General features: G+C 48.5%; 1 protein-coding gene and 1 long non-coding RNA gene across 3 annotated transcripts in view; one reads left to right on the top strand and one right to left on the bottom strand.

Moving 5' to 3' along the window:
* The window catches only part of CREB1 (cAMP responsive element binding protein 1), a 33487-nt gene extending 26892 nt beyond the window's left edge, over nucleotides 1–6595 (bottom strand). For both annotated transcript variants that reach the window (XM_072342410.1, XM_072342411.1), the window contains exon 1: nucleotides 6377–6595. The gene's annotated coding sequence lies outside the window, so the exon portion shown is untranslated. The remainder of the gene's footprint in view (nucleotides 1–6376) is intronic.
* Nucleotides 1–27319, top strand: part of LOC140255095 (uncharacterized) — a 57530-nt gene that overhangs the window by 17264 nt on the left and 12947 nt on the right. The window contains exons 4-5 of the long non-coding RNA XR_011904387.1: nucleotides 804–3950; nucleotides 4050–5689. This is a non-coding gene — a long non-coding RNA (uncharacterized lncRNA). The remainder of the gene's footprint in view (nucleotides 1–803; nucleotides 3951–4049; nucleotides 5690–27319) is intronic.

The following is a 27319-nucleotide window of genomic DNA, read 5'->3' as shown; positions in this document are numbered from 1 at the left end:
TATTTTTCATGCTTTTTTTGCATTTGCATGGACAGTATAAGTCAACCAAAATGAGAAAGGTCTTTCATATGCCTGCCAGGCAGATCTGCTCTGCATAAGTATCATCTCCATAAACAAGAATAGCTTACCTTGGTTCTCAAATATTTGTGTGTTTAAGACCTGTGTTACCAGTGGGCAACACAACTTTCTAGATGGAATAGAGATGTGACCTGCTGGTAATTGTGACTTGAGAATGATGGACCTGAATAAGCAGCAGAAGCCAGTGATGAACCAGAAAGGGCCAGAGAAAGAAACAGAATCCATGCCTCACTTTAGTACACGAAAGTGCATGAGCATACAAAAGAAAACCTCTGTTTTGCATTCTGCAACCAGTAATAGCTGGCAGCACTGCTCCTGCTCAGCTTTCCTTCTTGTTCCTGTTTATTTCTACCCTTATGGCTGCCTGTGAAGCTGTGCAGTAAATGGGACTGTGGACTACTTCGGACTATATATATAAACAGAAAATACAACTTATCTTTAATCTGGACTTGTTCTCTGATAATTTCCCAACCTCACCAGCAGTTGTACTGGTGCTGCTGCCATGGGAGCAAGAACAGAGAAGGTGAAATAGTTTACCCTGCTGAAGCCTGGCCTGCCCATGAGAACAAAGTAGATCAGATCATGGACAGGTGTTGTAAGACAACAGGAAATAACAAAGCTGCTGAAAAAACACACATTCTGCAACATGAATATCACTGTTTTATTAATAACTCTCCTTATGAGTGGGAGGCTAAGAGCAGATTTTTTTTTTTCTTGTTTTTCAGGGTGGGCTTGCTGAGGAGTGGGTAGAACGCCATGTTCTTCAGAGAGCTTCACCTCCGAGAAAGCAGCAGCCTGCAGCAGGTACCATGCTTCCCCCTCCGTCCACCCCAGGATACTGCGCACTAAGTTGTACAATCCACAGAACCCTTTTGCTACAATTTTCCTGCTAGAAGTTTCAACCACAATTGTTACTTTAAAACCCAGAGGAGAGGATGCAACAGTTACGTGTAGTAACAGTGAAACTAAAGGCAGCCCAGCATTTGCTCTGACCCAGGTGCCTTGGGGTGGCTGGCAGGACCCAATGCTGATATGTCTGGCCTTGGACCCTCCTGGAGCTTTGTCTTTCCCATGAAGCTTGATTAAAAGCTACAAATATAATTTTCCCCATCTGACTGGGCCCCTCACAATCAGAGGTAGTCAACTGTCACACTGATCCAACCTCTTAAGAACCCACCTTTGATGAGGAAGAGCTAGTTCAACCACACAGGTGTCACTGGGCTTTCAAACAGAAGGAAACTCTGAGTTTTCTTTTTATTTAATTCAGCTGAAACGCTTGCTGTTACAACTCCCCTAGACACAAAGACAGCCTCACCGCTCCTGTGGCTCACAAACAAGGACGTGCTGCAGCTCCCTGGGACAGGCCGTGGTCCAGTTTTGCTGCTGAAGGGATAACAATTGTCTTCCTCCTTCCTACAGTCTCACTGTGAATTTGCACCAGTGCTGGTACAGAAGGATTGCAGTCACCAACCGACTCAGCTCAGTCACGCAGAAGAAAACTGACCTGACAACAGTTTTCTCCCATGTTGGTGATTTGAACAGGCTCACTAAATTGTACAACCAACAGTACAGCAGCCTGCGCCAGGGATGGGCAAACACCATGCAACCAGGAGCAGAAGAAAGGGAAGGAATAAGATGTCTGTCTGTTGAGAGCCACATAACAGTAGTGTCAGCTCAGACAAAATGAGGGCAGCAGGCTCCTGCTGGTAGCACACTGCAGTGTTTCTGCACACTGCCCTTTTCCACACCTTCCCGTCCTCAGTATTGCCCAGAATGTTTGTATCAGTACGAAAGAGAATAATTTGGATGAGATTCATGAGGAGCAGAAGCCCTACTTTTGTCTAACGCTCTCCACAACATATGAAGGCCTTAATTTACAAACCCTGCGTATATTCCAAGTCTCTTGGAGGAGTGGACAGGCACCAGCAGAGTTTGAGACGGGGCCAACTATACAGAGCCAGAGAAAGAGCCATCAGGGAAAAGCAAGAGAATATTGCTTCCCATCTATCATTCTAAGGGGTATAAAAGATCAGTTGGATGAAAAGAGATTCCATGTTCATCCCTCAGAAAGGTTCAAGGGAAAGACTGCTATTTGAATAGTGGTAAAGAATGAGAAGGATTAGGGCAGTATCTAGCAGAAAAATACATGCAATACTCGAGCTAAAACACAACAGGAGGTTGTACTGTAACTGGAGAGATGGTTAAAAAGATTGCAGCAAGGCACTGCAGAGAACAGGGACAGGAGGTTAAGAGTTAGAGCAGATGAACAATAAAGAACAGTGCTGAGGAAGTGAACGCAATAGTTGCTAAACGTGTGGAAGGTGCTTAAGCAAAGTAAATAAGAAGTGTAAAAAACAGCATGTGTACATAATATTAAAGTTTGGGAGCAGCTGCGGCTCACATTCATTTATTCCTACTATCTAACACATATAAAAACTTAGTGAAGTGATTGAGTGCCGCAGCAAAAAGAACAAGATCCATGCAACCCAACTTGGCTATAAACACAGCATTAATCTAAGAATTTTATGCAGGCTGCATTTTCCCATCTGGCAGAACTGCTGCTCAAGCTGCCCCTCTCCTGCTTCTCCCAGTCCCATCCATTCCCTGATGTGCTGGCACGGCCACCATACAGCCCTGCAGCAACCTAGGGCAGGGCGCTGGCATGGGGAAATACAACCCAGCCTGACAGAAGAGGAAAACACAACCCAGACTTACAGTTGTTCCAAGTGTGGGAGAAAAAGGTTTTACTGACAGCTTTCCTAACCAACCAGGCTGCCACTGGGACAGCACTCACAGGACCAAAGGCATTTGTACACATCACTTCAATTCTCTTCTCCAAAAAGTGTGAAAACCTCAAGGGCAGACATTTCTGTTTCATGCTCCTGCACGAAGGCAGCTTTAAAACAGCACACCGTAAAGGTCTTCTGCAGCTTTACCTAGAGTAGTTGGTGCTGCCTGGTGTGAGTGACGGGAACAGAAGAGCAACTGGAAGGACTCTCACATCTTTGGAACTCTTGTTACATTGTTCACCCAGCGGTCTCAGACTTGTAACAAAGAAACAAAACATTCTCATGTAAGCATATAATCTTAGGGGATGTCTCACGGTGTGAAAGAAATCCTTGAGCTATGCATTTTGCTTAGAATCACTGAGGCTAACAGGCATCTGTACTTCTTTAAAACAGCATGTATGTAAGTTTATAAAGTGCACAGAGTAACAGAGCTCCTCAAAAAGCTTTACTCAAAATGTGGATTCTCTGGACTCAGCGGTGCCAGATAGCGATGGCAGCAGCATGACATGAGCAAATCCCTGCCTGTTTGCAAATGCTGCTCTACCTGGCAAACCCCAGAGAGCAAGCAGAGCCAGGAGCATTTCATCTGCACAGCTCACATGGCAGTTCTAGAAGCACGCAAAACCAGAAAGTGTTGTGCTTCTTCTCACCTTTCTAACCACGGTGCTACCAAGCAACCGACAAGTTTTGAAGAATAAACTAGGTGTCAGTGCCTTAGTGCTGGAACAAGTGCAAAGAAAATCACTAACCATGAGGTAGTTGGGTTTTCATCATCACCACGAAGAGTGACAGCACAGACTGCAGATGAGGCCACACCATTTTTGGAGGAATACTTTCTGTATGGGAAACTGGTACTCACAGCCCGAACATCTGATTAATCAGCTGAGGCAAGTGTTGGGTCAGCTGTGGGAGCACAGGTGAGAGTATTTTAGCTGTGCTCCTGGTAGGGAGCTTGACTCCACTTCCTCTAGACCTCATTTAAGGGCTGACCAGCACTAAGGCAGCATCTCTTAGATTGCTCTTCTGTGGTGATCAGACAGCCAGCCTCAGCATTTTCCAGCTAGACTGAAGGCATCCACATTGGTGAGTTTTTCCTTTAGATAACCTTTTGGATATCTATCACTATCCTTCTTGTATTATTACCATCTTTGTATTATTCTCACCTTACACTGTCTTTTTCAGGAAACTGACTTTAAATGACAAGCAGAAAGCTGGCAAGGCCTTCTCACTGCAGCAAAGCCTTGAGAAGCATGGCATGAGTAACCCATCTCCACTTGCTAAGAGATCCAAAAATAGAGGTGAAGTGCGAATATCCTATTTGCTGCACAAGGGTGTCAATAGAAATTCCCCATCAGGGCCTCAACTGCTATCAAAGCCTGCACACGGGCAAGAAATGCTCACCTTTGAGCACAGCCCAACCTCTACTTTCCAGAATATTGTATATTTGGTCTCAGGACCAGCAATAGCTGCAGCAGCTCACGCTCCCACGGAACAGGCCTACTGATGACTTGGCAGCCTAAATTAGACACTTCTAAATTTTCTGTATCAACAGATCACTCTCCCCTGTCAGATCATCCCTTGCACCCAGGGCAGCAGGCACCTCATCACCAAAGCCATGGGGGAGGATCAGATGCAGACAGCTCGTGGGAGATCCAGATATAATGCTGGGAGAATTAGTTTTAACATTTATACTCTATCAGTGAATTTTTAAACATTATTATATTCTTCTTTTCTGCACTTAAATATCTGACCCTGAGTCATCTCAGAGTGATATGCAGCAAACACAACCTCCTGTCTGCTACTCTTCCCAACCTGACCTGCGAGGATATAGAGCTCATGTGGGTGCAGTGTATGGGTTTGAAAATGTGGATCAGAGAGTCCACTGCTGTCATGGAACAGCATATTTTGGGGACAAAGAGCTGTGTTGCTGTAGCTACAGAAAGTACTATGCAAGGATTTACTGTCACATTTTTGTATTTAAAATGAAGCGCATATTCCAGCAAACCAAGAATTAATGAAATACACCAGCCACTACAAATCATTTAATCACCACCAATTGCTCCACTGCCCGCCGACACCCACGGATGCGCATTGTTCAGTTATGGCTTTAGGAACCCTCTATTATAGAGTGGGAAGAGATGTGGAACACCCTTGGCATTTATGTTGACAGTGCTGGAAATGACAGAACACACTGATTTGCACAGAAGGCAGGACAGGCTATCCACGTGCTTCTGTGAATCACTAATATCTGTCTTGACCAAAAAAATTGTTTTGGTGACTTAAATTTTGCTTTAAAAAACAAAACCAAATATATTTGCAGGTGATGGGGAAGGGACCGAGTACAGGTGCTGAATTTCTAAAGAGAGTGCTTGGTGCTCACGGTGGATCTGCAGTTGCTTAACAATCCCAGGTCAGTTTCTAGTCCTTTATTTAAGAAACAGGAAAATTGTTTCTAACCCCAGGAAGAGCTGTTTTTCATAACAGTGTTCCTCCAGAAGCATTGCAATACTTAAAAGGGAGAATTAAAAAATAAAAATCTGGAATTAGAAGACAGATGGTCTGCAAAAATAAAATATATGTATCTCCTTGTGTATACTTGCGAGGTGTAATAATCCTCGGTTGAAAAACACTTTTAATAAGATCCGATTGCCACGTCACTTTGACTTATTGCTGTGCACAGAGATGCGGTTATCCAGGTTTGGAAGCGGGAATTGAGTCCTCTATCCTAGGGAACAAGGCGGGAACGGCCCGCAGCTGCGGCACCGGCGGCGGGCGAGCCGGCGTGGCGTGGGAAGGCGCCGTCGTTGACATTTGCGATTAAGGTACGGACAGAGGTCGGATCCCGCCGGTCGTGCGGCACCCGGAGCCGCGGGGCGCTGGCACCAGCGGCTCCCGAGCGGAGACCGACCGCCGCGGCCGGGCTCGGGTTCGCTGCGGGTTAAAAATACCGCCGGAGCGCCCCGGCTCCGCTCGGAGGTGTCGGGTGCCGGCGCGGGGCCTCCTGCAGGCGGGCCGGGCTCGGGCCGCGCCGGCGCCCCGCGGGACGCGGCGGCGGCTCTCGGCCGGAGGCTTACGGGCGCGGGGCCCCGGCCCGGCCGGGGGAGGAGAGCGGGGCAGCGCCGCCAGCGCCCGGCGGCGGCGGCGGAGGGGCGTCCCGCGGCGCGGGTGAGCGGCGAGCGGCCGCCCCGCGCCCCCCGTCCTCGTCCTCCCGCCGCGGGGCCGGGCCCTCCCCGCCGCGCCGAGCGCCGCCGCTGGCTGCCGCCGGAGTGGCCCGGCCGAGCGGCCGCCGCCGGGGCCGGCTCCTATCCGCCATTATCCTTTGTTCGCGGCGCGGCGGCGGCGGGGACGGTGCGGGGCTCGGCTCCATCTTTAAGGCGGGCGCCCCTCCCGCGGGCGGTGCGAGGCCGGGCGCCCGCGTCCCGCCGCCCGCCGGCTGCCCCGGTCCCCGCCGGGCTCCATTTCCTTCCCTCCCCCCCGCCCCTGTTCGCTGGGCGCCGTCCTCCTCTTACCGGTTGCGGGCTGCTCCGTCACTGCTTTCGTTCGCGCCTGGGATCTCGCCGCAGTTTTATTCTCTCCCCCACGTAACACACCGCGTCAAACTACACCTCCGCCGCGTCACTCACACACACACAGGCGCTCCCAGCCCGGCGACAGGCAGGCAGCGGCCGACTGAGGAGCGCCAGCCAGGGAGCAAGCGCCGAGCGCGCCGCGGCCCGCACGGAAACCGCCGAGCGCTCACGGAAACCGCCGAGCGCGCGGCGGGCGGCGGGAACGGCCGAGCGCGCCGCCGGCCTCCTCGGAAAGAGCCGAGCGGCCGCGGAAACGAACGAAGCGCCCCGGAGGGGTGGCGGAAAGAGCCGAGCGGCCGCGGGAAGGCGCGAACGGCGCTTCCGCCCGAGGCGGCCCGCGGGGCGGGTGGCGGGCTGGCGCGGAAACCCCCGGGCGCTCACGGAAACGGCCGAGCCTCCCCGAGCCGAAGGGGGGCCCCGCGGGCGGCGGCCGACCCGCGGAGCGCGGCGGGGGTGCCGGGACCCCGGGTTCGCCGAGTGCGGCCCCGGAGCGCGCGTCGGCCGCCGCCCTGCAAGGCTGCGCGCCCCAGGGTTACCCCCGTGGTGCCCCACCGATCTCGGGGCCCGGGAGCCTCCTTGGCCCGCGGGGACCTCCACGCCCAACGTCTCCACAAGCACGGCACGGCGGCGCGGAGCCCCGGCCCTCCGCAGGACGCGGATCCGCCCGCGAAGCGCCAGGCCGGGGGGGCAGAGCGGGGCAGACGGCGGGCCGTGAAGGCGGAAACCGGAGCGTCGGCTGCAGCGCCGGGCCGGGCGGCCATTTGCACGCGGCACCGCCAGCGCCGCGCTGCCCCAGGGAGGGACCGAGCTCACACGGGCTCCTTCGAGCACTGAACGGGCAAAGCGCAGTCAGGAAAGGCTCTTCGAGGAGCCGCTGCTGCCTCGGGGCGGGGTGCGCTGCTCGAGTGCATCTCCAGCACCGTCTTGTCGGGCCTACGGGGCGCACCTTGTCCCGCAGCAAGGAGAGCCAACTTTACCTACTCCTTCGGTCCGATAAAAACCCAACGCAGTCTCGTATAAAGCGCTTTTATCTCACGAAGCCTCAAGATGGCACTGCAGAACAAGATTTGGAGCTCCGTGCCAGGTACATCCCCAGCAGACAGCACGGTGCGCACCGGCTCTGCTGCTCAGCAACACCGAGCTCCTGTGCAGCCTCGGAGCTTCAAGGCTGTGAGAACCTATGTGGGAAAATGCCTACGAGGAGCGGAACAGACTCGGTGGTCTGAGTGTCTCCTTTTGATTCCCGCATTTCTTTATCTCTTTTCCCAAACCTCTTCCCTTGTGTTGATCTTGGTGTTACATCATCTTTCTTTGCTCCCTGTGACCAGCATGGTGGATGTTCTCTACACATGCCAGTTTCCCAGACCTGCCTTGCTCACCGTGGGGCAGCAACCTTGAAGGATCACAGCAGAAAGCCTTCAACAATAAATTCCAGCCCTGGAAAGGCAACCAAAAGGCACAGACCAGGCCTCATACAATGACTCCTACTAGAAGCTCCAGCTGCACGCTAAGCCAGAGCAGCAGCAGTGCTGCTGATAGGTCTGGGTTATAGCTGGGCCCTGAGCTATAAACACAGGCGGGCAGCTCCTTGCACAGCTCTGATTCTGCTGCCCATTTAAGGTCTGGATGATCCTCTGGCAATCCCGCTGGCCTTTCCCAGCCCTGCACTCACTTGGGGCTTTCAGCAGTGCTTCTCAGTGTCCATCAGTTCAGCTGCAAAGGGCATCTTGCAGCGGTGGCTGCTCCTTTGCCAGCCAGCGTAGGCTCCTCATAGCACAGATAGCTGGAGTTCAGTTTATCTCAAACTAAAACAGATGCCTCGGGTAGGTCACATGCCTGGAGTCATTTGAGATTGTGCCAATGTTATGTTTCTGTGGTATTTTCATCTCTTGCCCATGGCTGAGGCTAAGACCATATGTGGACTGGAGCTGGCTTCAGCCCTGACTCACGCCGATTCAGTGGCAAGGCTGGGAGAACATCTCGTGTGCAGCTGCTCTGAAACTTTCTGGCTGCTGTTTTGTACATTCTTCTTTCCCTTCCAGGGTATTTGTTTTTCTCCTCTCAGTCAGCATCTTGACCAAAATCAGGACATGAAGTAAAACTGGAACTTCTTCAGGAGTGGGAGTCTGAGCCACAAGAACCCTTTCCCTCACTAGCATCTATGCATTCCTTTCACTGTGGTCTCTTGGGGAATTTGGATAAAATAGGATGGTAATGATGTACCAATTACCCACAAAGTCCAAATGGGAGAGGTTGACTTGCGGAGCAAACTGGAGAGCTCAGCAGTTTTCTTCATCAGTGAAAGTTTGCTTGATGATGAGTGAAACCCAGCAAGATTAATTACTTTTCTTACAGTTAAGCCTCAGGGGCAAATTCATTAGCTCTGCAGCTGCCAGGCGGATTATCCTGGGCAGTGGTTCCTTGTGCATGGCTTTGCAGGTTGATTGCCCCTGGCCCAGGGTCTGTGGAGGCTGAGGGGTGACACAGAGATCCAGAAAGGCTGGCACCTGGCTGCGAGGTGTGGCAGAGCCACAGACCACAAATGGCAATCTGGAGTAGTCAGAAGTGCTGACGCTGGTCACACACAAGGCAATATTTATTGCGGAAATACAGAGAAATGTACATTTTAAGCATTTCAGTTGACACACCACTGAGCAGAATGCAACACAAAGATAGTTTCTGAAGCCACCTCAGGGACTGATTTATAGCAAAATCATCTTTCAACATCACATACTCACTGCCAGTTTCCATAGGACCATTGTGGTCTGGCAGTGCAGGAGCAGAGAGAGGGTGTTTTGTATGTGTATGACTTAATGTACAGCACAAGTATTTCTGGGGAGAAAAGAAGGTAGGCTGTGCTCCAGGGCTTCACAACCATGTTCACTAATGAATATTCTCCTAAGGAAATAAAGAGACAGAAGCAGATTGTTTGCAAGTAATGAATGTGGGGGGAGGCAGATGTTACATTAGATGGTTAGCAAAGTGTCCAGCACGTTTCAGTATAAGAAGCATTGCATTGCACTAGTGTTGAAACAGATGCAGAGGAAGGCAGGAGTACCTCCTTGTCTCTGTGACGGTCATTGCTGTTCATAGCAGACTGACCCAGCAGTGACTGGTACGGCAGAAAATGAAAGATGTTCTTCTGAAACACAATGTCAAGTCCTCCATTTTGGTCTCTGCATCTAAAATAGATGGAGGCTTAGCTACAAACTCCCATGCAGAGCGGTCTTCAATCATTTTATAGGCTCTCAGAACCAGCTAAAACTGCTTACTCATCAGGATGAGAACAAAACCCTACAGGTTTAGTACCTGCCAGGGAGAAGAAGATTCACTGGGTTCCCTGAGCACTTTATTACAAAAGTAGGTCTCAATTCATAGGTACCTTGGAACAAAGTAACCAAAAATAGAAATGGTTTTCCAGCATCACCCCCTTAAAGTTAATGAAGTGCAGCTCAGGTCTGCCCTCCCTGCTCTTGGACATTAATCATTGCTAAAAGCAATAAATCTTCTAGGCCAAATACAGGCTTTACAAGCAGGCAGTTTGCATGCTCAATTAGCCCAAGGAAACTGGTGACTTGGCTTAACCCCCATTGTGTTAGAAATACAGAATCCTGCTGCTGTATTAGTCACGTTTTTCCTGTGAACACAGCAGCCCAGGAGGGGCAATCCCTGTCCCTTGGTGGGAACATGCTACTTCCCTTTCTGCAAGGCTGCATCCTTCGCCCTTGTCTCAGTGCCACTCAGTGATACAGCAAAGATGGGATTTTGACTGGGTGCAGCAGTGAAGGTGCAGGTATGCTCTATGCAGACATTCATCTGATGAATAATTTTGGTGGCAGCAGGAAGCTGGGAATTCATGTGTGTGGTGTTTGATTTCAAGATCAAGATCTCATCATCTCACTTTAGCTAATGTCTGTGTATGCTGAGCTGCTCCAGTTTTCAGCATGTCCATTTACTATAAGGTTGAGTTGCTGGAGTTGCGGGAAGAAGGGGGAGGTTTTGGTAAAATACTGGTAGAAACACTTGGAGAATATGAACTGATTGGAGCGTAGGCTGTTTGGAACAGAATAGGTAAAAAAGAAGGCAGAAGAGCAGAGGAAAGTTTAATGTTGACCTCCTTAGTTTTCCATTGCAAGTAGTATGGGAAACTGGTAATCACTGCCTGAACCTCTGATTAATCAGCCAAGTGTCAGGTCAGCTGTGGGAGCACAGGTGAGAGTAATCCAGCTGTGCTCCCAGAAGGGTTGGAGCTTGACTCCACCTCCTCTAGACCTCATTTAAGGGCTGACCACCACTAAGGCAGCATCTTTTGGAGATTGCTCCTTGATGGAGATTGCCTTAGCAGTTCCCAGCAGACTGAAGGCTTCCATATGGGTGAGTTTTTCCTGTAAATAACCTTTTGGGTTATTTTCATTTCTTTATTGTCACTGTACACAAGTGTATGCTATCTGTTGTTAATTTAGCTGTGCAAGGGGTCCAGGATTCCTTTAACACATGCCAGGGCTCCAATCTTTCTCTCAGGTTGTGATATCCAAACAGCAAATTGGGTCCCAGTTGAGCTGTGTTTACCAGCTCAAAAGAAACTGAATTTTTCCCTTCCACAGTCAGGAGAAAGGCATTGTCAGGCAACGTGAACAGAGAACAACATGCTCTTCCAAACTCATTGCAGGTAGTCAGTTTCAACCATTAGATTGGCACATCCCTATTGTCCATCATGCATCCCCATTTTCTCTCCCTACCACCTCTGCCCATCATCCGTGCCCATCATTCATCTCCATCTCCACCACTTATCACCACCTTTCATCCCACACCATCATGTTTGCACAACTAACCGCTTTGACCTCTTACCACATGCACCAGTCAAAGCGAAGATGGCTGTAAGCTGGTTTGAATTGCAATTCAAATAGGCTTGCAGGAAGCCTGGATGTAAATAATGAGCTTTAGCCTTTTTTTGGATTTGTTTTTTCTTATTGTCTCTCAGGTCGATTCTCATGGACTGCTAACTATTAAAACGTGGTGATTTATACAATACCTCCGCTGGCCTTGCTATTATGCATAGGTGAGAATGAGGTACTGTATCTAATCACAGGTATTTATTTATCCAATTACATAACATATTTACCTGTGTGGCTATATAACATATAATTTAATTTGTTCAATGAAAATAGTGTGCCTTCCTTACTAGATTTGTGTCAAACCATCTGAACATAAATTGGAATTCAAATAAAAAAATCACATTACTTTAAAGTATTCTTATTTAACTATTGATAAAATAGCTTGAATGGGCACAGTGTAAATGACAGTGAAATTGGCGTTTACAACAGACCCATTAGACAGAAGGGATTTGGATTGAGGAAAACAAATCGATTTTTTTTCTGCTCTGCACTTGAAGACTGCACATATGGAAGGGATCTGCTGATTTAGAAAATCCTCATTGTGGACAAATGCTCATTTCTTTCCTTGTGCATCTCACTCTGGGGTTGATCTCCAGGGGTTGGGGGGCTACTGATGCTGCAGTGCACATCTTGCATCTGCTCCCAGTGAGCTGCTATTAGATCTTGGGAAATGGCCCAGGGCCTGCTGCTGTCTGCATGAAAATCTGCACAAGCAACCTATGAATGGGTTTGATGTCAGGAGGAAGTTCTTTACAGAGAGAGTGGTGAGGTGCTGGAACAGGCTGCCACAGAGGCTGTGGATGCTCCACCCTTGGAGGTGTTCAAGACCAGTTTGGATGGTGCCCTTGACAGCCTGGTCTAGTACCAGATCTGGAGGTTGGTGACCCTGCCTGTGGCAGGGGGTTGGAATTTGATAGTTCTCTTCCAACAGAAGCCATTCTATGATTCTGTGATATCAGGTGGTTCTGCTGCAAACCAGGAACAAAACCAGAGGGGCTGATGCTCAGCTAGTAGAAAATATCAGTGTATTGACTTTGGATCTCTTTGTCAAGATAAAGATTGATTACATCTCTTCCTCTCTCCCCTAACTGGTAAAATTTGATATAAATGAGCTGCCATGCAGAGCCATGTACAGGAGGATATTATACAATAGGGAAAAGCCAAAATCAAACATTTGACTGAGTTTAGGCTTCTCAGTGTCTTTCCAAGCATGCTAAAATTGACAGTATTATCTCTGTGTGTGGACTAGCACTTTTGGAAGACTAATGGTGTCAAAATGGCAAAATGAAATGTGAATAGGTTTGTGAGGACAGCAGAGCATTACCCCTAGATGAGATTTGTGGTTTAATTTGAATGGTTTCACATTAGAAAGACCTTGCCCTGGCTGACAGGTGTTATCCTGAGAAAGGCACCACCCTGCCTGCTCCACTCTGTAAGATGTGATTAAGGAGAGCAGCAGCAAGGAGGCTGATAGAGAGGTTTGTTAGTGGAGAATATTTCTCACTCGTATTTAGCTCTGGCACCTGGGCAATCTCCAGCCCCCTGCCCACCACACCAGTCCCAAGCTGCCCAATGTGACTAGTTCTTATGGCAGCAGAAGGAAATAAAACATTGTAAGGATCTGATGCAATAGTTTTTTTTCATTCATGGATTCTTGAGCAGAGGAGAAAATCCCACAACATCCATTCAGCCTTCCCCCTGCAGTCTGGAGTTCTGGGTGAAACACATCTGGATGGATCTTGATTTCTGGAAAATGGCCATAGAGCAGGAGAATTGTGGCTTGCAAAACAACAGCCAGGTTTCCCACTGAAACCCCTGAGTTACAGCAGCCTTCTGCTCTCGAGTACCAGATTTCATCCTCCTCCTTCTGGAGGGCTGCTTTCAGCACCACTCCCACTATGGCTACAGCATCAATAACAGCATGTCAAACGGGAAGGTGGGATAACATCTGAGAGCTGCTGCCAGCTTCAGGAAGGCTTAACATCCTTGGGGTTAGTGTGATTTGTTGGGAACAGGAGGGGTCATGAACTATATAGTGAGAAAACACCACAGCCCAGTCTTATTTCAGTGCCAAATTTTCATGGCTTGTCTGAGACGAACATCTCAGCAAGGAGCAAGAGCTGTGGAAGATCAGAGCAGCATGAACTCCTGGGAACCACAGTTTCTTTGAGCACAGCACAGGGCTGTGCTTTGTCCAGGAGGAACAGTCCTGGGTGAAAGGGCTGCAGCTTCCCCGCAGACCTGCTGGGGCTGTGGGAGGGCAGAAGCACTCCAAAGAGATGGAGCCATGCAGAGTGTGAGTGCCAAGCCTGGGACACAGGACAGCTCCTGGCAGAATGGGTTTTTTCGAAGGCTTTATTTTTCCTTGTAAATCTTCCCAACAAGAACTTATGTGCAGCCTAAGCGAAAAGTTCCATGGCAGCAGCTAGGAGAGGAAAGAGATATGATGGTGTACAGCTAATAGCAGTTCATAAATGACTGGTGGTGTCAGACAGAGGTCTTCAGCAGAGAAGGACTTGAAGTGGTAGCTGCCATTTGTTATCTGCAAAGAAACAAATGGAAATACTTTTGCCTGATGCCTCTTTCATGTCCAGATCTGGAGCGTTTTCTTATTGCTGCAAAGCAAACTGTGCTGATGGAAAGGAAACCACCGGCAGCCATCTGCTGTGAGGCAGCTCATGCTGGGAGTGCAGCCGGGATGCCCCCAGGGTACTTCTTAGGGACTGTTCCTCTCAGTGTGAGATCAGATAAGGTGAAACCCTAATGACAGCAGCAGTCTCCTCTTCTTTTTGTTCCTTCCTCACTGCCTTTGTGGACAGTAGGATGCCAGGAGAAAGCACTGCCAGTGTGTGCTTCAGCCACACGTGGGTGCTGGCAGCACCACTTCTTGGTCAGACCAGGTTACCTCTGTTCTCTTTATTTGCTTTCCCATTGTGAGTTTCTCTGTCTAGTTCTGTGCTCATAAAGAAAAGAGTAATTTCTTGCTATGTTTTCCCTTCTGTGGTCTGCAGAGTCACATAAACAGTGCGTTTTCTGACCACGTCAGGGAAAAAGATGCAGTAGCCCATGCCAGATTGTGCTGGCTGATACAGACCTTTCTGGCTTTGACTATTTTCATCCTTTCTAAAAAAAAAAAAAAAAATAAATAAAAAAAATCCATCTATATGCACCACCATAACAACAACAACAAAATCTGCTTTGAGGAAAAGATCATCAGATTTTCATGCTTTCCAATTTGTCTTGTCACTGTGGATGCTGGCTAGGCATCATTAAAGCACCTCAAGACCCTTAACACTCATTTGTTAGTGCTGATTTCAGGGCCGAGCCCATTTGGCATAGGTTCCTGGCACAGCACTGGGTGCTCTTCCTGCTTAAGCCAAGGAGGCTTTGGGGTGGGGGCTACACCAGCATGGCTGCTCCATGGTTAATGCATAGTCAGGGCAAAGCTGAAGATGGCAGCAGAAATTTATTTTCATTCCACCACCTCGCTTCTCTATAGGAAGTGCAGCTAGGCAGGAGGTTGCTGCTGAGCACCAGCTGGGCCTTTTCAGATCTGGCATGAGCAATTGCTTGTAGGGCTGCTGGCTGTGGGGACACTGCTGAGGCTGGGGAGAGGTCACTGCTGTCAGTTTTGGGTGCTGGGCTCTGCCTGCCCACTAGGCAGGGGGTTGTATGGTGCTCCACCAAGCACAGCTCTTGAGCCAACAAGTCAGCAGACAAGGAAGGCAGCAGGAACTTTATTATGAATCTTAATTTATAGATGCTTCCTTAAACCTGTCACAGACCTCATCTGCTTGAGAAATCAGGTTCATATGTCAGCTGTAATGCCTCCTTCCAGACAAATAGCACCACAGCATCTGCAATTTCCATAAGTATGTTGCACTTTGAAGATGGAGATACATGAGGCACTTCGGTGTAGGTTGCCTTTAAGTGCCTCAGGATTTGCCTCATCAACATAAAGGTCTATTCTCTGCTCAGTGTGTGCCTGTGTTAGCCTGAACTTGCTCAGATGCATTAGAGGCAGAAAAGTTCTTTCCTCTGGGAAGCCACTGTCAGTTGATGCATTCGTTGCCCAGGTCCTAATTTAGGAGGCAGAAATTGAGAGGAGGCCTCAAAAAAGAAAAAGAATTAAAAAAAGCCAACTTTACATAATTTCCTGAATTTCATTCATTTTGCTGTAATTTTACACGTCTTCACATTAAGTGCTTATGTTGTCAGGGAAGCACTCAGGATAAGTAATACCACTCTGTGAGTCACAAATGGAAGCCATGTCGGCTGGCGTTGCGAAATGGATCTATAACTGGCTTTTTGTCCCTCAATTTGAGATGATCTAATTCGATTTCTGTGATTTACGGCGAGGAGGAGAACGTTTGCTGTTCTCCTGCTCCCTCTGTGTGCCCTCACTCCATTTCTTCCCCCTTCTGAATATGTTGAGTTTCGGAAGTCATTAGTCTCTGGAAGGAGACTGAGCATACTTCTTGCCCAAACCATTTTGTATACCAATCACAGGAAGAGTGATTTTTTTTTTCTCCTGCCCTCGCTGACAGCCTGAGATAGCACGTATCATTCATGCCGGTCCTGAATTTGGAGATCATGGCAAAACTGCATTTGTAAGAGAAATGAGTGAAGCGTTTGGGTGAATTATGGAGACCTGCAAGAATTTACTGCCTTAGCATGGTGCTGCCCATTTCAGTGCCAGTGCTGTGGTGTGAGAGCCCACTCACTGCAGCAGCAGCTTGGCTCCTGACTGTGGGGCTGGCACAAGCATCTCCATGCCTAGGTGCTCCCACGGCGCTTAGTGGGCTTTGGGTCAAAGTTGAGACGTGTAAAAATGAGCCATCTATACAATCTTGCTAGCTGTTGCTTGGGCGAGGAAACAATCAGGCTTAATGCAATACAGTTTAGCAAAAAGAAGCTGTTGCAGCTCAACAGCAAATAGGTTAATGCTGCGATAGCCAGGCACGTGAGGTGCAGGGTCAACATGTTGTGGATGTAGTTTCTGAATGTTGCTGCAGCCTGCAGACTGCTGCCATGCCCACATCTTTCCTTCCCCTCCACTGTGGCCACAAGCGCCATGCTGACTTTGTGTGCCAAGATGCATGGGAAGAAAAGTGCCTGTGCTCTGCTCCCCCAAAACTGGGGAAAGAATGGTGGTGGCAGAATGGGCCCAGCAGGCCACTCCTGGCTGCCTGGCACCGTCTGCCCTTGCTGCATCTGGAACTCAAGTCGTGAATAAAAGCATTAGGCACACAGTATTCTTAAGCAAACATTTATCTTGCAGAGCAGTGGCTGCTCTTACAGGCTGTAGGGGTGGATGTGTAGGAAAACAAGACTATTGGAGCGCGGCACTGGAAACGAGGACGTTCTCACAATAATTTTTTCTTCAAGTTAACAGTTCCCAAATAAGCAGGTGAAATGGTTTGAGGTGATTAAAGCAGTAGAGAGGATTAGTTTTGTTAAATATAATCACCTTTGCTTCTCTTTTATGCATGGAGTGATTTTCTCAGCAGGGTGTGTTATCTATTTTAGTGAATGCCTGACTTTTTTTTTTTTTTTAATGTAAATCAGGTTTTTAATCTTTTTGTGTCAATTTGATCGACTGTAATAGCAATTCTACTTGGTAGTAGTTCCCTCCTTCCCTCCTTCCCAAGCACTTCTGTGCATTTAATTGCCTTAATTGTTCTAATTTGAATAAATCCGGGATCACACCTCAGCTTTCTGAACCTTGCTGAGGATGTGAGTTGTGGGCCTGGACCCCTCTGCTGGCAGTGATGGGGTGAGGAGCTCCCATGCTCACCCCGTCTCCATGGAGCCGGGTCTGAGCTGCCATGTGCTTTGCCTTAAAGCCAGAAAGAAAGGAAGGTGCAATTTGGCATGGTCATGTGCTTTATTAGAGTGTGAAAGGGAGAGGAAGTCAGTGTTGCCTTTCTTACTGGGGACAAGGAGCAAGCAGATGGCTCCAGTTACCTATTTATTTCACAGTGACCACTGATCCATTTTCCGCAGAGAGATGAAGATGTAAGGAAGGTGCTGCAGTATCTGGGGACTGATGCGCACAACCTGGGTGCTGCTGGGTTTGCTGTGGTTGGCAGCCTTGTGCTGCTCCCTGCAAAGTACCCAGCAGCAGCATCCTGGCATCTGCGCTGGCTGCTCCCACGGGAAACTTAAGTCTCAGTATTACTGGGGAATAAAAAGGAAAAGAGCCAGATAGTTATCGAGGAGGGAAAAAAGGCTATAGTAGAAAAGGAATTAAGAGAAAAAAATAACAAGCTGACCATTATTAGGGAGGGAGATGCAAAGAGATAAGAGATGGGGGGACACAAACATCTCGTACAGTATATTAAACTTTGGCGCGGATGTAAGTATAAAATGCTCCACAAGTCCTGTAATTGAGAAAATCCATCAACTGTCCTGACAGCTGTTCCAGCATTTCCAGAAGCGATAAAACTTGAATTTATTTCACTTCTGGAAAGAGGGCAGTATCACCTTCTGGCGGCTTTAATGAAATGCCATAAAATTCGAGGAAAAACTGTGCTGTAAAGCAATAAAAAAGGGCGTTCGGCCACGGATTGTTTGCTGAAGCGCTGTCGGAGGGGACGTGGTGGCCCTGCTCCCCTTGGCACTGACCCTGGGGGATTCCCACAGCCTGTTCTCAGTCCCTGTGCTACATCCCTGGTATCCCTGGTGCCAGTGACTGGCAGCCACCCCAAGGGGGTTTTACAGGCAATATTCCCAAGTAAAGAGTGAGCCCTCGGCAGTGGCTCATGCTTGCTAGGACAGGGACAGATCAGTGCTCTGCAGGGGGAATAAAAGAGCGTTCTTAAACATTCCTTTGGGTCCTGTAGAATTTGTCAACATATCTTTTGTATTGGCTCCAGAAGCTATTTCAATGACTGCTTCCTTGCTATTTCTGAGTGGCACTCTTAATTTCTCCCTCAGCTGTCACCGTTCCCTACCACAGCAGGCACAGGGCTCTGGCTGCTCATGGTGCACAAGCCAGTGTGGGGCTGGGCCGGCTGAGCTCAGAGCAGGAGCAGGGAGTGGGGCTGCAAGTGTGGGCACACTGATAACTGCATCTATACAGTTTTCAGCCATACTGTATAGTGGCAGGAGAGAAGGTCATCACTGCAAAATGCCTCCTGTTTCACAACAGCTGCTAGGCATCAAGCTTGCCTTTCTATTTAATTTGTTAATTGAAACTAAATTTGTAATACAGCGTTTAACTTATTTGAAGAATCCCAGACTGTAATTTAGATTTAATTTGTTGGCAAAAGAGTGTACCTTTTGCATACATTTTTCCTTTTGGCTCACTACCATCTCTCACACAACTGCTGACACGGTTTCCTTGCCATCGTCTCACCTTGTGCAATGCTGCAGGCACCCTAGATCCAGCCCTAAGCATGGTGTGTTCCAATGGCAGTGGGGGAGAAGCCCCAGAGCAGCTGAAGGGGATGGAACGACACTGCTGCTGACAGAGAGAGGAGCCACAAACCTTCCTTGGCACTAGGCAGAGCTCTGTGCTGGGCACTGTGGGTCTGCCAAGCTCCTGGGAGAGATTGCTGCCCACAGCCAGAACCCAGGGCCATCCTGGGACAATAAACAGGAATTAATTGAGTATTGGGAAGGGAATTTCCTGTGAATTTGGTGATTGCATATCAGGAACCGATACTGAAACATTCACTGACCTGCCTAGGGCAAAGCTGACCCAGCAGCAGGGGGACGTCCCACTGCTGCACACCCTTGGGAAGGACCTTCCCAATTAACCTAAAGTCAAGATTTCTGTGTGCAGGTTGCCATGGAAACCGGGCTGCAAAGATTAAATATTTAAAAATATGGAAGTGCTGCTGGCTTGCAAGGCAAACGCAAGCGTGGGTCACACTGTGCCTGCAGCAAGGAGGTGCTGGTATGCTGTGCCAGATGGGATGAGGCTGTGGGGTGGCAGGATTTCCAGCCTCCACACCACCCTCCCTTCCCAGGTTCCTTGTTCACCTTTGTGGTTTCCCACAACACCAGGAAACGCCACCGTGGCCTCAGCCCAGCCAAGTGGAGGGGTGATGCCAGCTCCAGGCAGGGAGCAGGGCTCCAACCCCAGGGGCTTCACCCAGCACTAACAAACACTCAAGAAACCCCAAACAAGGAAACTCTCCCCACATCTGATCCCTGCAGAGCAGCATCACTGTCCACAGCCCACACAGAGCATCTCCTCATCCCTACACCACAGCAAAAATGCAGCGCATGAGGCCAGCCCTTCTGGCAGCCACCCCTGAGCAGAGGAGCAGGGAAAATCAGTTAAAGGAAAAGAGCAAGTCTTCCCCATGTCAGCAGAATGTGATCTGTGGAGAGTGTCAAAGCTGTTCCCAGCAATTCGGCTAGAGAGGAGCAGACTAAGCAGCACTGTTGGTTTGCGTTGGTTTTTCTGCACTGCTCTTTTGTTCAAAAGCAGAGCAGAGCAGAGAAAAGCAAATGTTCCGGAGGAAGTTATCAGCTCCATATACTGGTGGAAGGCTTCTAATTCACCAGAAATCAGTGATCTGTTTTGACTGCCTTGTTTTGGTTCTGACAAGCTTCTCCCAAAATACATTGTTTGGGTGGCACGGATGCTCCTTATTTCAGTAAGACAATTTCTGCCATTTCTGAATCAGAATGTCAGAGAACTTCTCTGCCTGTATCAGAGCAAGGAGGCCCCAGCATCCTGCTCCATGAACCTGCTTGGAAGCACATGGCATTTTTTACCCACTCAGCAGGGGTGTCACAGGGCAGGGTGGGGATCAGGCATTGGGGATCAGGCATTAAAGACTGGGGACCAGGGTGTAGGACAGGACAGCACTCAGTGCAGGCGGGATGGGCCACATATCCTGGTTACTGTGCTGGTACTAAGCACGGTGGTGCAAGACCTGAGATATCTGCAGAACGGCACAGATGGCTCTTCCTGACACAATGGAGATTTAACAGCACCAAAACTCCAACTCTTCTCTCTGGAAAAGAGATATCTCATCTTCGAAATCACCGTGAAGTTACAAAAGTTGAGCTTTTAATAGCACCCACCATACCTATATCGATGTTTAACATTTCAGCCTTGACTCTAAGGTAAGGAAAAGTGATGCTCGTTAGAACTCTTCTTCTAATTAGCTGCTGCAAATAGATTTTCTTTTATAAATGCCTGAATGTGAAGTTATTTGTGCACCTAATTTCTTTTTTATGTTACATTTATTTTTAAGTGTAATTCACTAAGGCTTAACATTTGTAATTCTTGCAGGGGCATTACAACGAAAGATGCACATTTATTACAACCCCTTAAATTGCCGCATTTTATTTCCATATGCTTTTAAATTGCTATTGAGCTTGTTTTGTGCTCTTCCCACCGTTAAAGCGTATTTTTTTATCGTACATAAATGGTAAATAATTGATCCCTGCCATCTGGCGCTAATCATCCTGCCAGCCCTGTATCTCCACCCTGTCCCTTTATTCCTCATTGCTTCTCCCAGACCAGCTTTTCCCCTCCCTCCCTCCACCAGGTTTCTGCAGCTCCATGCTCCTGGAAGCTCTTGTTGCAATGCTCACAGGCATGCTCCAATTGCTCCCTGTGCACTAGTGCCCAGCTCCACTAGTCCTATCCCACAGGGCCTTCCCTGCCCAGAGATGCTGGCCCCAGGCACTGCAGGGCTGTGCTCTGCAGCCCCGGTCTCGTTACTTTTAAATAGATGGTATCGCTGCAAGCATTTTCTGCTGTGTTAGCAGCAGCGTGTAGGGATCTGTGTGAGATATGAACACCGAAGTGCAGAGCTGGCTTTCTCTCAGTGCTGGAGAAAAGCAGCCGTATAGTTCAGTATTTAATGGTGGCAAACCCCAAGGCTTGGTGGCTCCAGAGGGAAGCACTGAAGGCCCAGACAGAAGATGATGTGACCACTGCCCATTCCACTAAGGATTAAAATGGAGTCCCTCTGATTTCCTAGGACTCTCAGTGAGCTACTACGCACACTTAAAAACAATTGCTAAGTATCCTGTTGCCATGTTGCCATAGGAAAACCTTAGGTTTGACTGGAACCAACGTGTGGCTTGGATGAGCAAAGCAGCCTTTCACTCTTAGCCTAAATTACATCCTTCCATAAAAACAAAGAACCACAAACCCTTAGGGGCAGATTCTTAGGATGGAGAATTTCTCTCTAAATGGTTAAAGTTGAGCAAGGCTGTGGTGACCAAAAGCAAGATTTTATGTTGGAAAATGCCAGGAAAATAAAGCAGCCAGAATTACTACCAGCCTATCCAATAATGACAGCCTGTGCTGTGCAGAAATGCAATGAGCCTTGCTGAGCTAATTGCTGGTAAGGACCCAGGAGTAGCAATGAGCCCCAGTGGGACTCCTCTCATTTGGGGATGACAGCCTGGGGGAAGCTGGGCACTGCAGGATGTGGCTGTGGGTACAGGACATGCTGGAGCAGTGGGGTGCTTCACTGGGCCCAGCATAAGAGAACTGGCACTTCAGCCCTCATCTTCCTTCCTACCTTAAAGCAAACTTCACGGGTGGACCCAGCAGTCAATATTTAACACACAGGAGGAAGATCTTCTCCCAGTGAGATGTGTTGGCCACGTTCAGCCCCAGCTTTATGCTGTACTTGCAGTGTGGAGCTGTCAAATCTCACCATCACCCATGGACATGGCAAAGTGCATCAACCCAGAGCGTGCTCCCGCACAGAGCCCTGTCAAGGGGCTTCTTCCCAGGCTGGCCCAGGACTCAGAAGAGTTTAACTAATGGCTTTCATGACTTTGAGGGAATTTTCATTGGGAGAAAGTCCTGTACAGAGACAGGCAGCACCAGCGTGTGATTGATGGTACACAGTGGGGTATGCAGGTACCAGAAGGGGGGCAGAAATGTTATTTTCTTCCCACATGTTTTTGGCACAAGTACTGGCAGCTCTTTCAAAGGTTTTCCTCAAAGCTGGCTGTCTTGTGGGATTAAAAAATAATGCTGTGTCAACAGATGCACTCGCACAGAGCAGGTAAAGCAGCACCATGCGAGGGAAAACTGCAGGGAGCCATGGGAGAGCAGAAATCCCCCAAGCCTGGACCCACCCCCCCAGTCACAGCCTGGCGGCATGTGGGAATTGACTGAGGTGATGGCATCTCATGCTGCTGAAAGGCCCAGGTCACTGCTCCACCAGGTGCAGCCGCTTCCCATCCTGTGCTTCCCTGCGCAGGTCTGATGGGCTCATTAGCACTGATTGGCATTTCTGGAGTTTTCAGGGCACTTTGGAGGAAGCACAGAGAGTGGGAAGAGGAATATGTTAACAACATTTTCACATAAGCCTTTCCAGCCCCCTCATTTTTCAGTTAAGCAGTGGAATGAGTCCAAATATCTGGGATTTTAATGCAATTAAAAGCAATTGAATGCAAAAAAACCTGAAAAACACCAGAAAAGCAACAAACGAGCATTTCCCTCCCATCCATCCCTCAATCCGCATGGGATGGGATGCTGAGAGCTTATGGTGGTGGCATGGGGTGGCTGTCCTGATCCTCACCACTACCCCACACCGAGTGGTTGCCCTGGTCAGATGTGCATGATGTTCATCATGAACTCAGTCTGCAAGTGAAGTGGAAGCGAGTGTTTGGTGCTGAGCAGCCTGGGGCATTGCTCCAAGTGCCATGGTAGCTGGTGTGTGTTCATAGTGAACACAGAAACTCAGCTGCACCCAGGCATAGCATCTCCAAAGGGACTCTGGAAAAACTGCCACAGGGAAATAAAGCACTTTGTGTTAATAAATGGAGAAAGCTGGAAACTTGCTGCTGGTTTCAACTCTTGCACTCTGATATCTTTGCAAACCAGTGCATCGTATACTCTTAACTAGCACATTGGATTTTCCCTGGGACTGGCAGCACAAAGAGCTGTGTAGCTGGGAGTCACTATTACATTGCAGCTGCCACAGATGCTCAAAGCAGCACTGGCACATCCATATTCCTAAAAAATGTTCCTATTTTGTGCAACGTGGCAAAGGCATAATCCAGACACATCCGGCACGCTGCCTGATATGAGATATTCACATCTCAGCCTGCAAATACACACTGTCTGTATTTTCCACAGGCATCCTGCTTAGCCTTTAGATTTCCTGGGTTTTGACTTGACTGCTTTGTGAGTGGGAGTTCTAAGAGGAAATAGCTAGTAGAAAGCAAAAGAGCAGGCTGTGCTGAATAACCACCTGATTTAAGGCGAATGTGAGGAATATCGAGTGGTGAAGGCAAAGCCTCTGCTTTGCGAGCTGAGCAGCAGCAGCCATCAGCATGAGCTAAACACGGATCCCTGTGTGTGCTGCCATGGGTTGAAGATTATTAATGTTCCTTATACTAACAAGAATGGATGGGAGGATTTTCCCCCAGCACAGCTTAGTGAGTCAGGAGAAAACCAACATTCAGCAGAAATAATCTCAGTCATTTCTATCGGGGTTAGATTTTCACAGTGAATCTCAGCTGCCAATTTGCATGGATAATCTCAGATTAGTTTTAGTCTGTGGCTCATTTTTTGCTTTGCTGATTTCTCCCCCTCCTTAACAGTACACTTTTGCAGCCACAAGGGCAAAGAACGGCTATGACATCTAAATAACAATGATAAGAAAGTCCATCTAAACGTGAGCAGCTCAGCGCTTTTGCCCCCCTCCTTCACTATGCATTATTCATAGCAGACAACAGGACCAAATGTGTCCATTCCCTGTGCAATTACCAGCAGAACACATGCAAAGACGTGCTAGCGCCTCATAGTGAAAGGAGATGTGCAAGCACTGATTATTTTGCAAGGCATTGTTACAAAACCTTCAAGTCGGACCTCCTGGCAGCTCTCATTACACATCGTGTGCTAGCCATGTGAAAGCGTGGTCACGGCTTTGTGTGCTTACAATATGCTGCTGCTTTAGCACACTCCAGCTGGAGCTGTTGTCTTGTCAAAATGCCTGCAGCTGAATGACAGGGCACTGGCAAAGCAAGACACCAGCACGTCACTCCAACCAGTTGTCACTGAGGTCTCCAGCACTGCCATTATGACTGCTCTGGTCCTCCCCAGCACAAGCACTTTGAGAAAGGTCACCTGCTTGGTATCCCTTGGAGATGCATGCTCCTTTGCAAGCAACTTACAGTTGGACTAGATGATCTTAGTGGTCATTTCCAGCCACAATGATTCTATGATTCTATTCACTTAGATTAATAAAATTCTAAGGCACCATCAAGAGCACCTGCTGCCACAAAGCTCCATTCTCAGCTGCGAGCATCCCTGTGGAGCTGCCCTGTGCATGGGCTGGCAAAGAAGGGACACTGGGAGCCTGAGCTCAGCCAGCCTGCTCAAACAAAGACCCCGTCAGGGACAGATTCACCATGCCACAGAGTTTGGGACATTTTGGCTGAAGCCGATAAATATGGATGATGGTACTGCTCTGAGTAATGGATTGATGCTGACGGGTGCCACCAGCAAAGGGACTGAAATGAGAAAGAGCTGCAAAGTGCTTGTGCCTCTTGTGCCAGGCACTGGCATGAATTAGGTGGCTGTTTGGGCCACAAAGGGGCTCAGCAATTTGGAGAACATGCCCTTATTACTTTTTTTTTTTTTTTTTAATAAATTCTTCTTGCAGTGCTTTGGGCAGTAAGTCTTCTCTTCCAGGTCAGCAGGCTGACACGAACAAAGATCTGGTCTGGTTTCCATGTGGATCCTTAATGTAGACATGCTGCAGCATTGCAAAGGGAATTGACTTCAGCACAAATCAAGCAGGGCCTTAAGTGCTTTGTTGAACAGCAGCCGAGCTCTTCAGTAATGAACACCAGTGACAAAAGAAATGAAGAAACAAGACATGATAGTCTAATGTGGTTGCAGCAGGGTAACTCTTGTGATGTTTTCTGCGGTGTAAGGCGACACGTGAACACCATCCATCAGCACACGCTGCTGCCATCTTTCACCAGAGGCTAGCTTAAAAACCTTGAAGACTTGACAATTAAGAGGGCTTCTAATTGAAACAGAACAACGGTAGCATTTTAATTGCCATGCAGCTCCCCTTCAGTGAAGGGAAATCTACACGAAGGTTTAAAAGCATGTTTTAAGAATTAGACAGAAATTATGTCATGCGTGTGTTTCGTCCCAGGAGCGTTTTGCATAGATGTGGATGGTCTCATTACTACTCAGCACTAAAGGCGCATGCAGGGATAGAAAACACACACTGCTTCAGTGGGCTGTGTTTGCCCTGTGCACCATCATGTTGGAGGAAATGGAGACAACATTCTGCAACAGGAGATGCTGGCAGTGCTGGTGTTTCCTGTGATGGTACCCAGGTCTGTGCTGGGTAGGAGCTTCTGGCAAATAGAGGATGTAATTTATTAATGTACATTTATAATTCTTTCATTCATGAGAGCCCTAAAGCGTGCTGCAGCAAACAACTCTGCTGATCAGCTGAATAAAAGCTTTTCAAGCAAAGTTTACACACTGTGTAGGGAGCTGTGCAATACAAAATCAGTGTGCTGGATGGGAACTTTCTGCAGCAAGCAGTTGAGGGTGCTGCTGCTTCACAGCCCTGATCCTTGCCCCATATCAAGGCATATGACAACCAAAGATCATCTGTGTTTCTGGTTTTTGTTGCTAATTAACTGCTGCTCCTGGGCTGGATGCCATTCGAGATGCAGAAGCTGTGGCCCGTGCCTATGCCCGGCGCAGACCACATGCAGCCCCAGCCCCACAGGGGCCCTGCTGGTTCCCTTGGTCTCACCCCATGTTGCAGTACCAAGTCTCTATGGTGGGAAGTTATGGAGAAAAAGGCTCCATCCACTGCTGGGTTGTAGGTAAGTCTGCAGACAGAGACTGTGGCAGATAAACACACTGATCTTGCTCTGAGCAAAAAAAAAAAAAAAACCCACAAAAAAACAAAAAAAGGCTGCAGAAGGACTTTTTTTAACCTGCAAAGTAAAAGCTTTATAGCTTGTATTAATAGGTTTCATCTGATGAAAACATTGCACTCATCATGGATGGCCATCCCTCTTTCCCTGCAGCAAACATTTGAGGAGATGTTTTAATGTTTTTACGCTGTCACTGATTTTTCGGAAGCACAAGTGGACACCATCAAGGAGAAAAAAAAATCCATTTTGTATCAAACTGATTTTTATTTGGGAAAGCACTTCACTGTATAGTTGTCAGCTTGGTCTCCTAGTTTGCTCCCTGACCCACTCTTCTGTGGGTCAAAAGGTTAGTGGAGGCTGATAAACGTTGCAAATAAGTGAAATCACTTTAATCGTAATCAGAACATTAATATTCCTTCCCAGACAGCACTGTCCTGCTGCTTTCTGTGGGTTGCCCTGAGCTGCTGCTGCTGCACCAGGGAACTGCATGGCTGTGGAAGCCCACTTGCAAAGGACTGGGGACCTGCAGCAGCAAGGAGCTGCAAGCGATGCCCCATGCACCTTCCCTCCTCAGTATCTGCAGCCCAATTTGTGAGCCAGGCTGGGTTCGGCTCAGCATCCCATGGCTGATGGCCTTGGATGCATTTTGCAGTCTTCTCCGCTTTGTACCAGCTTGCGGAAAACCGGGAAAAAGTGAAAAGCAACGAAGCTGGCTCCCACATTGTTCGTTTCCAAATGAGATAGCAAAGCTGCTGCTCCAGTCCGCAGGGGCACCGTCTGTCATGAGTCAGCAAGCAGCCAGATTTACTGCCGATTGATTAAATTAGCATTTGTTACAAGCCAGAGAGGGTGGCAGAGGGAGAAATCCTCTTCATGGTTCTTGAATTATTTATGCCATAGAAGCCTCCGGCGCAGGCTGTCATGTATCCACACAGGGACTTGCTGGGACCTTGTCGTGCCCCATGTCCCTTGACAAAGTTTGGCAATGGGGTTGCCCTGTGTGCATGGGTCCATCACTGCCATGCCGCTCCAAAGGGCATCTTACTCCCCTTGTTTTGGCGATGGGCTTTGTTTTCCCCATAACGGAGTGATGGATGGAAGGGAAGCAGCACTGTATTTTAAATACCCTGCA

The sequence above is a fragment of the Excalfactoria chinensis genome, chromosome 7 (assembly GCF_039878825.1).
Source record: "Excalfactoria chinensis isolate bCotChi1 chromosome 7, bCotChi1.hap2, whole genome shotgun sequence".
Classification (NCBI taxonomy): domain Eukaryota; kingdom Metazoa; phylum Chordata; class Aves; order Galliformes; family Phasianidae; genus Excalfactoria; species Excalfactoria chinensis.
Note: the sequence above shows the minus strand (reverse complement) of the source record. Positions and strands in the feature narration are given on the sequence as shown.